Here is a 10000-nt window from a genome sequence, read left to right on the forward strand (position 1 = left end):
CAACCGCTGCCAGCAAAAGTTCTGAAAATCGAGTTCCCGAAAATCTCCGGGTACCCCGCCAACCCCCAGCCACCCGAATCGCAAGTGTCAATTCGGCGGGTTGCCTGCCGGTAGTCCTTCCGAAAATGAGGCGCCAAATCGCCGCAACGGCCATTTTTCATTTCGGCATCGGGACTTCCGACGGCAACTGATTAACTAGCCCGGGGACTAGAGCGGCAGCAAATGCAACGTGCCCTCTTGGCGGGAGCAACTTGACCGCCCCCGTGGGGAAAGGTCAACTCGGGGCCCGGGAAAGTCGCCGAGTCCGACCCCATACACTTCCATGAGTTGGGGGTTTTGGCCTTCCCGGCCCAAGGCTCGCCTTATTTCGGCCTGCACTTTCGGAAAAGGGTGCATTCCTTTTGGTTAATGATTTCACCAGCCCGGGTCTTAGCCTCTGCCCCGACGGCTAAGTCTTTTGGTTAATGATTTCCTGCGGCTGGGACTACCCTTTCCCCCGCCCTGCAGGCACCCGGGTCGGGAGGCCGTCGGGGGCACTTTCCGGGGCAAATCCGGACCCTTACGCAAGGGAGAGTGCGCCCCCCGCCTCGGCCGGGGGTCAGGCTGCCGCCTATTAAGCCCGACAGAAAACCCGAAAAATGGACGAAAATGGGAAAAAATCCCCATCCGAAAAAGGCTTAAAAGTCGGTTGGGCGGCAGCTAGGGTCGGTCTCTGCAGACCTGGAGGCTCGGGTGGACTCTTGGAATAAACGTCCAAGTCCCGACTTGCCACCTCCTACTACTGTGCAGATACCCCGCCAACCCCCAGCCACCCGAATGACAAGCGTCCGATCAGCGGGACGAATTTGACAACTCTGGCCGGACCTCTGGAACTCCATCCCGGGTAACCGGGGCAAATTTTTCCGCTTGATCGCCCTTCCACTGGTTAACCATTTGCCCTTTCGGACTTAGTCTCTGGACATTATTCGACGGATTTTCTGGTTAACCATTTGCCCTTTCGGACTTAGTCTCTGGGCATTATTTTCGACTTTTTGGTTAATGATTTCATACTTTTTACTTACTTTTGCCCTTTTTGGTTAATGATTACTCTGCTTACTGGTTAACCATTTGCCCTTTCGGACTTAGTCTCTGGACATTATTTTCGAGTTTTTGGTTAATGATTTCACACTTTTAACATATTTTTGCGCTTTTTGGTTAATGATTACTCTGCTTACTGGTTAACCATTTGCCCTTTCGGACTTAGTCTCTGGACATTATTTTCGACTTTTTGGTTAATGATTTCACACTTTTTACTTACTTTTGCGATTTTTGGTTAATGATTTCACACTTTTAACATATTTTTGCGCTTTTTGGTTAATGATTACTCTGCTTACTGGTTAACCATTTGCCCTTTCGGACTTAGTCTCTGGAGATTATTTTCGACTTTTTGGTTAATGATTTCACACTTTTAACTTAATTTTGTGCTTTTTGGTTAATGATTTCACACTTTTTACTTACTTTTGCGATTTTTGGTTAATGATTACTCTGCTTACTGGTTAACCATTTGCCCTTTCGGACTTAGTCTCTGGACATTATTTTCGAGTTTTTGGTTAATGATTTCACACTTTTAACATATTTTTGCGCTTTTTGGTTAATGATTACTCTGCTTACTGGTTAACCATTTGCCCTTTCGGACTTAGTCTCTGGAGATTATTTTCGAGTTTTTGGTTAATGATTTCACACTTTTTACTTACTTTTGCGCTTTTTGGTTACTGATTTCACACTTTTTACATATTTTTGCGCTTTTTGGTTAATGATTACTCTGCTTACTGGTTAATTATTTGCCCTTTCGGACTTAGTCTCTGCACATTATTTTCGAGTTTTTGGTTAATGATTTCACACTTTTAACATATTTTTGCGCTTTTTGGTTAATGATTACTCTGCTTACTGGTTAACCATTTGCCCTTTCGGACTTAGTCTCTGGAGATTATTTTCGAGTTTTTGGTTAATGATTTCACACTTTTTACTTACTTTTGCGCTTTTTGGTTACTGATTTCACACTTTTTACATATTTTTGCGCTTTTTGGTTAATGATTACTCTGCTTACTGGTTAATTATTTGCCCTTTCGGACTTAGTCTCTGCACATTATTTTCGAGTTTTTGGTTAATGATTTCACACTTTTAACATATTTTTGCGCTTTTTGGTTAATGATTACTCTGCTTACTGGTTAACCATTTGCCCTTTCGGACTTAGTCTCTGGAGATTATTTTCGACTTTTTGGTTAATGATTTCACACTTTTAACTTAATTTTGTGCTTTTTGGTTAATGATTTCACACTTTTTACTTACTTTTGCGATTTTTGGTTAATGATTACTCTGCTTACTGGTTAACCATTTGCCCTTTCGAACTTAGTCTCTGGACATTATTTTCGAGTTTTTGGTTAATGATTTCACACTTTTAACATATTTTTGCGCTTTTTGGTTAATGATTACTCTGCTTACTGGTTAATTATTTGCCCTTTCGGACTTAGTCTCTGCACATTATTTTCGAGTTTTTGGTTAATGATTTCACACTTTTAACATATTTTTGCGCTTTTTGGTTACTGATTTCATACTTTTTACTTACTTTTGCGCCTTTTGGTTAATGATTACTCTGCTTACTGGTTAACCATTTGCCCTTTCGGACTTAGTCTCTGGACATTATTTTCGAGTTTTTGGTTAATGATTTCACACTTTTTACTTACTTTTGCGATTTTTGGTTAATGATTACTCTGCTTACTGGTTAACCATTTGCCCTTTCGGACTTAGTCTCTGGACATTATTTTCGGGTTTTTGGTTAATGATTTCACACTTTTTACTTACTTTTGCGATTTTTGGTTAATGATTACTCTGCTTACTGGTTAACCATTTGCCCTTTCGGACTTAGTCTCTGGACATTGTTTTCGACATTTTGGTTAATGATTTCACACTTTTAACTTAATTTTGTGCTTTTTGGTTAATGATTTCATACTTTTTACTTACTTTTGCGATTTTTGGTTAATGATTTCATACTTTTTACTTACTTTTGCGATTTTTGGTTAATGATTTCATACTTTTTACTTACTTTTGCCCTTTTTGGTTAATGATTTCATACTTTTTACTTACTTTTGCGATTTTTGGTTCATGATTACTCTGCTTACTGGTTAACCATTTGCCCTTTCGGACTTGGTCTCTGGACATTATTTTCGACTTTTTGGTTAATGATTTCACACTTTTAACTTAATTTTGTGCTTTTTGGTTAATGATTACTCTGCTTACTGGTTAACCATTTGCCCTTTCGGACTTAGTCTCTGGAGATTATTTTCGACTTTTTGGTTAATGATTTCACACTTTTAACTTAATTTTGTGCTTTTTGGTTAATGATTTCACACTTTTTACTTACTTTTGCGATTTTTGGTTAATGATTACTCTGCTTACTGGTTAACCATTTGCCCTTTCGAACTTAGTCTCTGGACATTATTTTCGAGTTTTTGGTTAATGATTTCACACTTTTAACATATTTTTGCGCTTTTTGGTTAATGATTACTCTGCTTACTGGTTAATTATTTGCCCTTTCGGACTTAGTCTCTGCACATTATTTTCGAGTTTTTGGTTAATGATTTCACACTTTTAACATATTTTTGCGCTTTTTGGTTACTGATTTCATACTTTTTACTTACTTTTGCGCCTTTTGGTTAATGATTACTCTGCTTACTGGTTAACCATTTGCCCTTTCGGACTTAGTCTCTGGACATTATTTTCGAGTTTTTGGTTAATGATTTCACACTTTTTACTTACTTTTGCGATTTTTGGTTAATGATTACTCTGCTTACTGGTTAACCATTTGCCCTTTCGGACTTAGTCTCTGGACATTATTTTCGGGTTTTTGGTTAATGATTTCACACTTTTTACTTACTTTTGCGATTTTTGGTTAATGATTACTCTGCTTACTGGTTAACCATTTGCCCTTTCGGACTTAGTCTCTGGACATTGTTTTCGACATTTTGGTTAATGATTTCACACTTTTAACTTAATTTTGTGCTTTTTGGTTAATGATTTCATACTTTTTACTTACTTTTGCGATTTTTGGTTAATGATTTCATACTTTTTACTTACTTTTGCGATTTTTGGTTAATGATTTCATACTTTTTACTTACTTTTGCCCTTTTTGGTTAATGATTTCACACTTTTAACATATTTTTGCGCTTTTTGGTTAATGATTACTCTGCTTACTGGTTAACCATTTGCCCTTTCGGACTTAGTCTCTGGAGATTATTTTCGACTTTTTGGTTAATGATTTCACACTTTTAACTTAATTTTGTGCTTTTTGGTTAATGATTTCATACTTTTTACTTACTTTTGCCCTTTTTGGTTAATGATTACTCTGCTTACTGGTTAACCATTTGCCCTTTCGGACTTAGTCTCTGCACATTATTTTCGAGTTTTTGGTTAATGATTTCACACTTTTAACATATTTTTGCGCTTTTTGGTTAATGATTACTCTGCTTACTGGTTAACCATTTGCCCTTTCGCACTTAGTCTCTGGAGATTATTTTCGACTTTTTGGTTAATGATTTCACACTTTTTACTTACTTTTGCGATTTTTGGTTAATGATTTCACACTTTTTACTTACTTTTGCGATTTTTGGTTAATGATTACTCTGCTTACTGGTTAACCATTTGCCCTTTCGCACTTAGTCTCTGGAGATTATTTTCGAGTTTTTGGTTAATGATTTCACACTTTTTACTTACTTTTGCGATTTTTGGTTAATGATTACTCTGCTTACTGGTTAACCATTTGCCCTTTCGGACTTGGTCTCTGGACATTATTTTCGAGTTTTTGGTTAATGATTTCACACTTTTTACTTACTTTTGCGATTTTTGGTTAATGATTACTCTGCTTACTGGTTAACCATTTGCCCTTTCGGACTTAGTCTCTGGACATTATTTTCGAGTTTTTGGTTAATGATTTCACACTTTTAACATATTTTTGCGCTTTTTGGTTAATGATTACTCTGCTTACTGGTTAATTATTTGCCCTTTCGGACTTAGTCTCTGCACATTATTTTCGAGTTTTTGGTTAATGATTTCACACTTTTAACATATTTTTGCGCTTTTTGGTTACTGATTTCATACTTTTTACTTACTTTTGCGCCTTTTGGTTAATGATTACTCTGCTTACTGGTTAACCATTTGCCCTTTCGGACTTAGTCTCTGGACATTATTTTCGAGTTTTTGGTTAATGATTTCACACTTTTTACTTACTTTTGCGATTTTTGGTTAATGATTACTCTGCTTACTGGTTAACCATTTGCCCTTTCGGACTTAGTCTCTGGACATTATTTTCGGGTTTTTGGTTAATGATTTCACACTTTTTACTTACTTTTGCGATTTTTGGTTAATGATTACTCTGCTTACTGGTTAACCATTTGCCCTTTCGGACTTAGTCTCTGGACATTGTTTTCGACATTTTGGTTAATGATTTCACACTTTTAACTTAATTTTGTGCTTTTTGGTTAATGATTTCATACTTTTTACTTACTTTTGCGATTTTTGGTTAATGATTTCATACTTTTTACTTACTTTTGCGATTTTTGGTTAATGATTTCATACTTTTTACTTACTTTTGCCCTTTTTGGTTAATGATTTCATACTTTTTACTTACTTTTGCGATTTTTGGTTCATGATTACTCTGCTTACTGGTTAACCATTTGCCCTTTCGGACTTGGTCTCTGGACATTATTTTCGACTTTTTGGTTAATGATTTCACACTTTTAACTTAATTTTGTGCTTTTTGGTTAATGATTTCATACTTTTTACTTACTTTTGCCCTTTTTGGTTAATGATTACTCTGCTTACTGGTTAACCATTTGCCCTTTCGGACTTAGTCTCTGCACATTATTTTCGAGTTTTTGGTTAATGATTTCACACTTTTAACATATTTTTGCGATTTTTGGTTAATGATTACTCTGCTTACTGGTTAACCATTTGCCCTTTCGGACTTAGTCTCTGGAGATTATTTTCGACTTTTTGGTTAATGATTTCACACTTTTAACTTAATTTTGTGCTTTTTGGTTAATGATTTCACACTTTTTACTTACTTTTGCGATTTTTGGTTAATGATTACTCTGCTTACTGGTTAACCATTTGCCCTTTCGAACTTAGTCTCTGGACATTATTTTCGAGTTTTTGGTTAATGATTTCACACTTTTAACATATTTTTGCGCTTTTTGGTTAATGATTACTCTGCTTACTGGTTAATTATTTGCCCTTTCGGACTTAGTCTCTGCACATTATTTTCGAGTTTTTGGTTAATGATTTCACACTTTTAACATATTTTTGCGCTTTTTGGTTACTGATTTCATACTTTTTACTTACTTTTGCGCCTTTTGGTTAATGATTACTCTGCTTACTGGTTAACCATTTGCCCTTTCGGACTTAGTCTCTGGACATTATTTTCGAGTTTTTGGTTAATGATTTCACACTTTTTACTTACTTTTGCGATTTTTGGTTAATGATTACTCTGCTTACTGGTTAACCATTTGCCCTTTCGGACTTAGTCTCTGGACATTATTTTCGGGTTTTTGGTTAATGATTTCACACTTTTTACTTACTTTTGCGATTTTTGGTTAATGATTACTCTGCTTACTGGTTAACCATTTGCCCTTTCGGACTTAGTCTCTGGACATTGTTTTCGACATTTTGGTTAATGATTTCACACTTTTAACTTAATTTTGTGCTTTTTGGTTAATGATTTCATACTTTTTACTTACTTTTGCGATTTTTGGTTAATGATTTCATACTTTTTACTTACTTTTGCGATTTTTGGTTAATGATTTCATACTTTTTACTTACTTTTGCCCTTTTTGGTTAATGATTTCATACTTTTTACTTACTTTTGCGATTTTTGGTTAATGATTACTCTGCTTACTGGTTAACCATTTGCCCTTTCGGACTTGGTCTCTGGACATTATTTTCGACTTTTTGGTTAATGATTTCACACTTTTAACTTAATTTTGTGCTTTTTGGTTAATGATTTCATACTTTTTACTTACTTTTGCCCTTTTTGGTTAATGATTACTCTGCTTACTGGTTAACCATTTGCCCTTTCGGACTTAGTCTCTGCACATTATTTTCGAGTTTTTGGTTAATGATTTCACACTTTTAACATATTTTTGCGATTTTTGGTTAATGATTACTCTGCTTACTGGTTAACCATTTGCCCTTTCGGACTTAGTCTCTGGAGATTATTTTCGACTTTTTGGTTAATGATTTCACACTTTTAACATATTTTTGCGCTTTTTGGTTACTGATTTCATACTTTTTACTTACTTTTGCGCCTTTTGGTTAATGATTACTCTGCTTACTGGTTAACCATTTGCCCTTTCGGACTTAGTCTCTGGAGATTATTTTCGAGTTTTTGGTTAATGATTTCACACTTTTTACTTACTTTTGCGATTTTTGGTTAATGATTACTCTGCTTACTGGTTAACCATTTGCCCTTTTGGACTTAGTCTCTGGAGATTATTTTCGACTTTTTGGTTAATGATTTCACACTTTTTACTTACTTTTGCGATTTTTGGTTAATGATTTCACACTTTTTACTTACTTTTGCGATTTTTGGTTAATGATTACTCTGCTTACTGGTTAACCATTTGCCCTTTCGGACTTAGTCTCTGGAGATTATTTTCGAGTTTTTGGTTAATGATTTCACACTTTTTACTTACTTTTGCGATTTTTGGTTAATGATTTCACACTTTTTACTTACTTTTGCGATTTTTGGTTAATGATTACTCTGCTTACTGGTTAACCATTTGCCCTTTCGGACTTGGTCTCTGGACATTATTTTCGAGTTTTTGGTTAATGATTTCACACTTTTTACTTACTTTTGCGATTTTTGGTTAATGATTACTCTGCTTACTGGTTAACCATTTGCCCTTTCGGACTTAGTCTCTGGAGATTATTTTCGAGTTTTTGGTTAATGATTTCACACTTTTTACTTACTTTTGCGATTTTTGGTTAATGATTACTCTGCTTACTGGTTAACCATTTGCCCTTTCGGACTTAGTCTCTGCACATTATTTTCGAGTTTTTGGTTAATGATTTCACACTTTTAACATATTTTTGCGCTTTTTGGTTAATGATTACTCTGCTTACTGGTTAACCATTTGCCCTTTTGGACTTAGTCTCTGGACATTATTTTCGAGTTTTTGGTTAATGATTTCACACTTTTTACTTACTTTTGCGATTTTTGGTTAATGATTTCACACTTTTTACTTACTTTTGCGATTTTTGGTTAATGATTACTCTGCTTACTGGTTAACCATTTGCCCTTTCGGACTTAGTCTCTGGAGATTATTTTCGAGTTTTTGGTTAATGATTTCACACTTTTTACTTACTTTTGCGATTTTTGGTTAATGATTTCACACTTTTTACTTACTTTTGCGATTTTTGGTTAATGATGACTCTGCTTACTGGTTAACCATTTGCCCTTTCGGACTTAGTCTCTGCACATTATTTTCGAGTTTTTGGTTAATGATTTCACACTTTTTACTTACTTTTGCGATTTTTGGTTAATGATTTCATACTTTTTACTTACTTTTGCGATTTTTGGTTAATGATTACTCTGCTTACTGGTTAACCATTTGCCCTTTCGGACTTGGTCTCTGGACATTATTTTCGAGTTTTTGGTTAATGATTTCACACTTTTAACATAATTTTGCGCTTTTTGGTTAATGATTACTCTGCTTGCTTGTTACTGATTTCCCCTTTCGGACTTGATCTCTGGCCGTTCTTTTCGACCTTTTTGGATAAGGTTTCCACACTCTGAAATTATTTTGGGCTCACTGATTAGGCGAGATCAAGGGGGCATGCCTGGGCACTTTGGGCTCAGTTTGGGAAGGCGGCGTCCGTGTGCTCCTCCGCCCTTCCCGCACTTGCGGCTAGGTTTGCCAAACTGCGCTGACCCGCAGCCCTGCCTTTTTGCCCACGGCACGGAACGACTCAAGTCTGGCTCCGTTCCAGGCCGTTGCCTCCGGCTGCCCGCCGTCCGGCCGGCCTGGGACGTACCCCGGCTGACGGCGCCGGAGGCCCTCTAGCAGCCACCGGTGCCGCGGGCCAATGGGTCCGGGCGTTCCGGAGCTATCGGTGGGGAAGTGCTCTCCCCTTTTCCTGACGCCGTTCGCCCGAGCAGAGGTGCAGCCTGACGGGACTGCTGTCGCCTTCCGCGGCGCACCGGCCCCTTTCACCTGCCGTCGACCGCGCGGAGCTCGGACCTCCCTCCCCGAAGTTATGGCCCCGGCGCCGGAGGGTGCCCGGGGCCGGGCATTCAGCGGGGTGAGTCTTCACCTTCCCGGTCAGCCTGCGGGGTCGGTGCGCCGGCACTCGACGCCGGAGGGTCCCCTCTTTCCGTAGAGCCCCGCCCGGTGCCGATCGGCCGGCGGATTGCGGAGCGAACCGCGCCTGACCGACGGGCCTCGGAAACCCGTTGCAGTCGACGGGGGGGAACCGGACAGCGGGACGAGGTGCCGATTCCACCCGCAGATTCGATCCCGAAATCCCGCGGGATTCGGCGGTCCGACCCGACAGATTCAAACGTCGCCCGGGCGGCCCCCAGCGGTCGGGCCGGCCTGGTTCCGCCACCGCCCGATGCCCCTCGCCCCCGGCTACCGCCGGCCGCGCAGACCGAGCGAATGCGGCCGGACGTCCGGCGGCAATCGGCCGGAAAGCGGTATGGCCATTTCCTACTGTCCCTCGGACGGGCAGAGGGGCGGCGCCGGGGCACTCGCGGACCAGGCCGCGCCCCTCCGAGCCCTACCGCCTGCCGTCGACCGCGCGGGGATCGGACCTCCCTCCCCGAAGTTATGGCCCCGGAGCCGGAGGGTACCCGGGGCCGGGCATTCAGCGGGGTGAGTCTTCACCTTCCCGGTCAGCCTGCGGGGTCGGTGCGCCGGCACTCGACGCGGGAGGGTCCCCTCTTTCCGTAGAGCCCCGCCCGGTGCCG

The sequence above is a fragment of the Heterodontus francisci genome, unplaced genomic scaffold (assembly GCF_036365525.1).
Source record: "Heterodontus francisci isolate sHetFra1 unplaced genomic scaffold, sHetFra1.hap1 HAP1_SCAFFOLD_862, whole genome shotgun sequence".
NCBI classification, from domain to species: Eukaryota; Metazoa; Chordata; class Chondrichthyes; order Heterodontiformes; family Heterodontidae; genus Heterodontus; species Heterodontus francisci.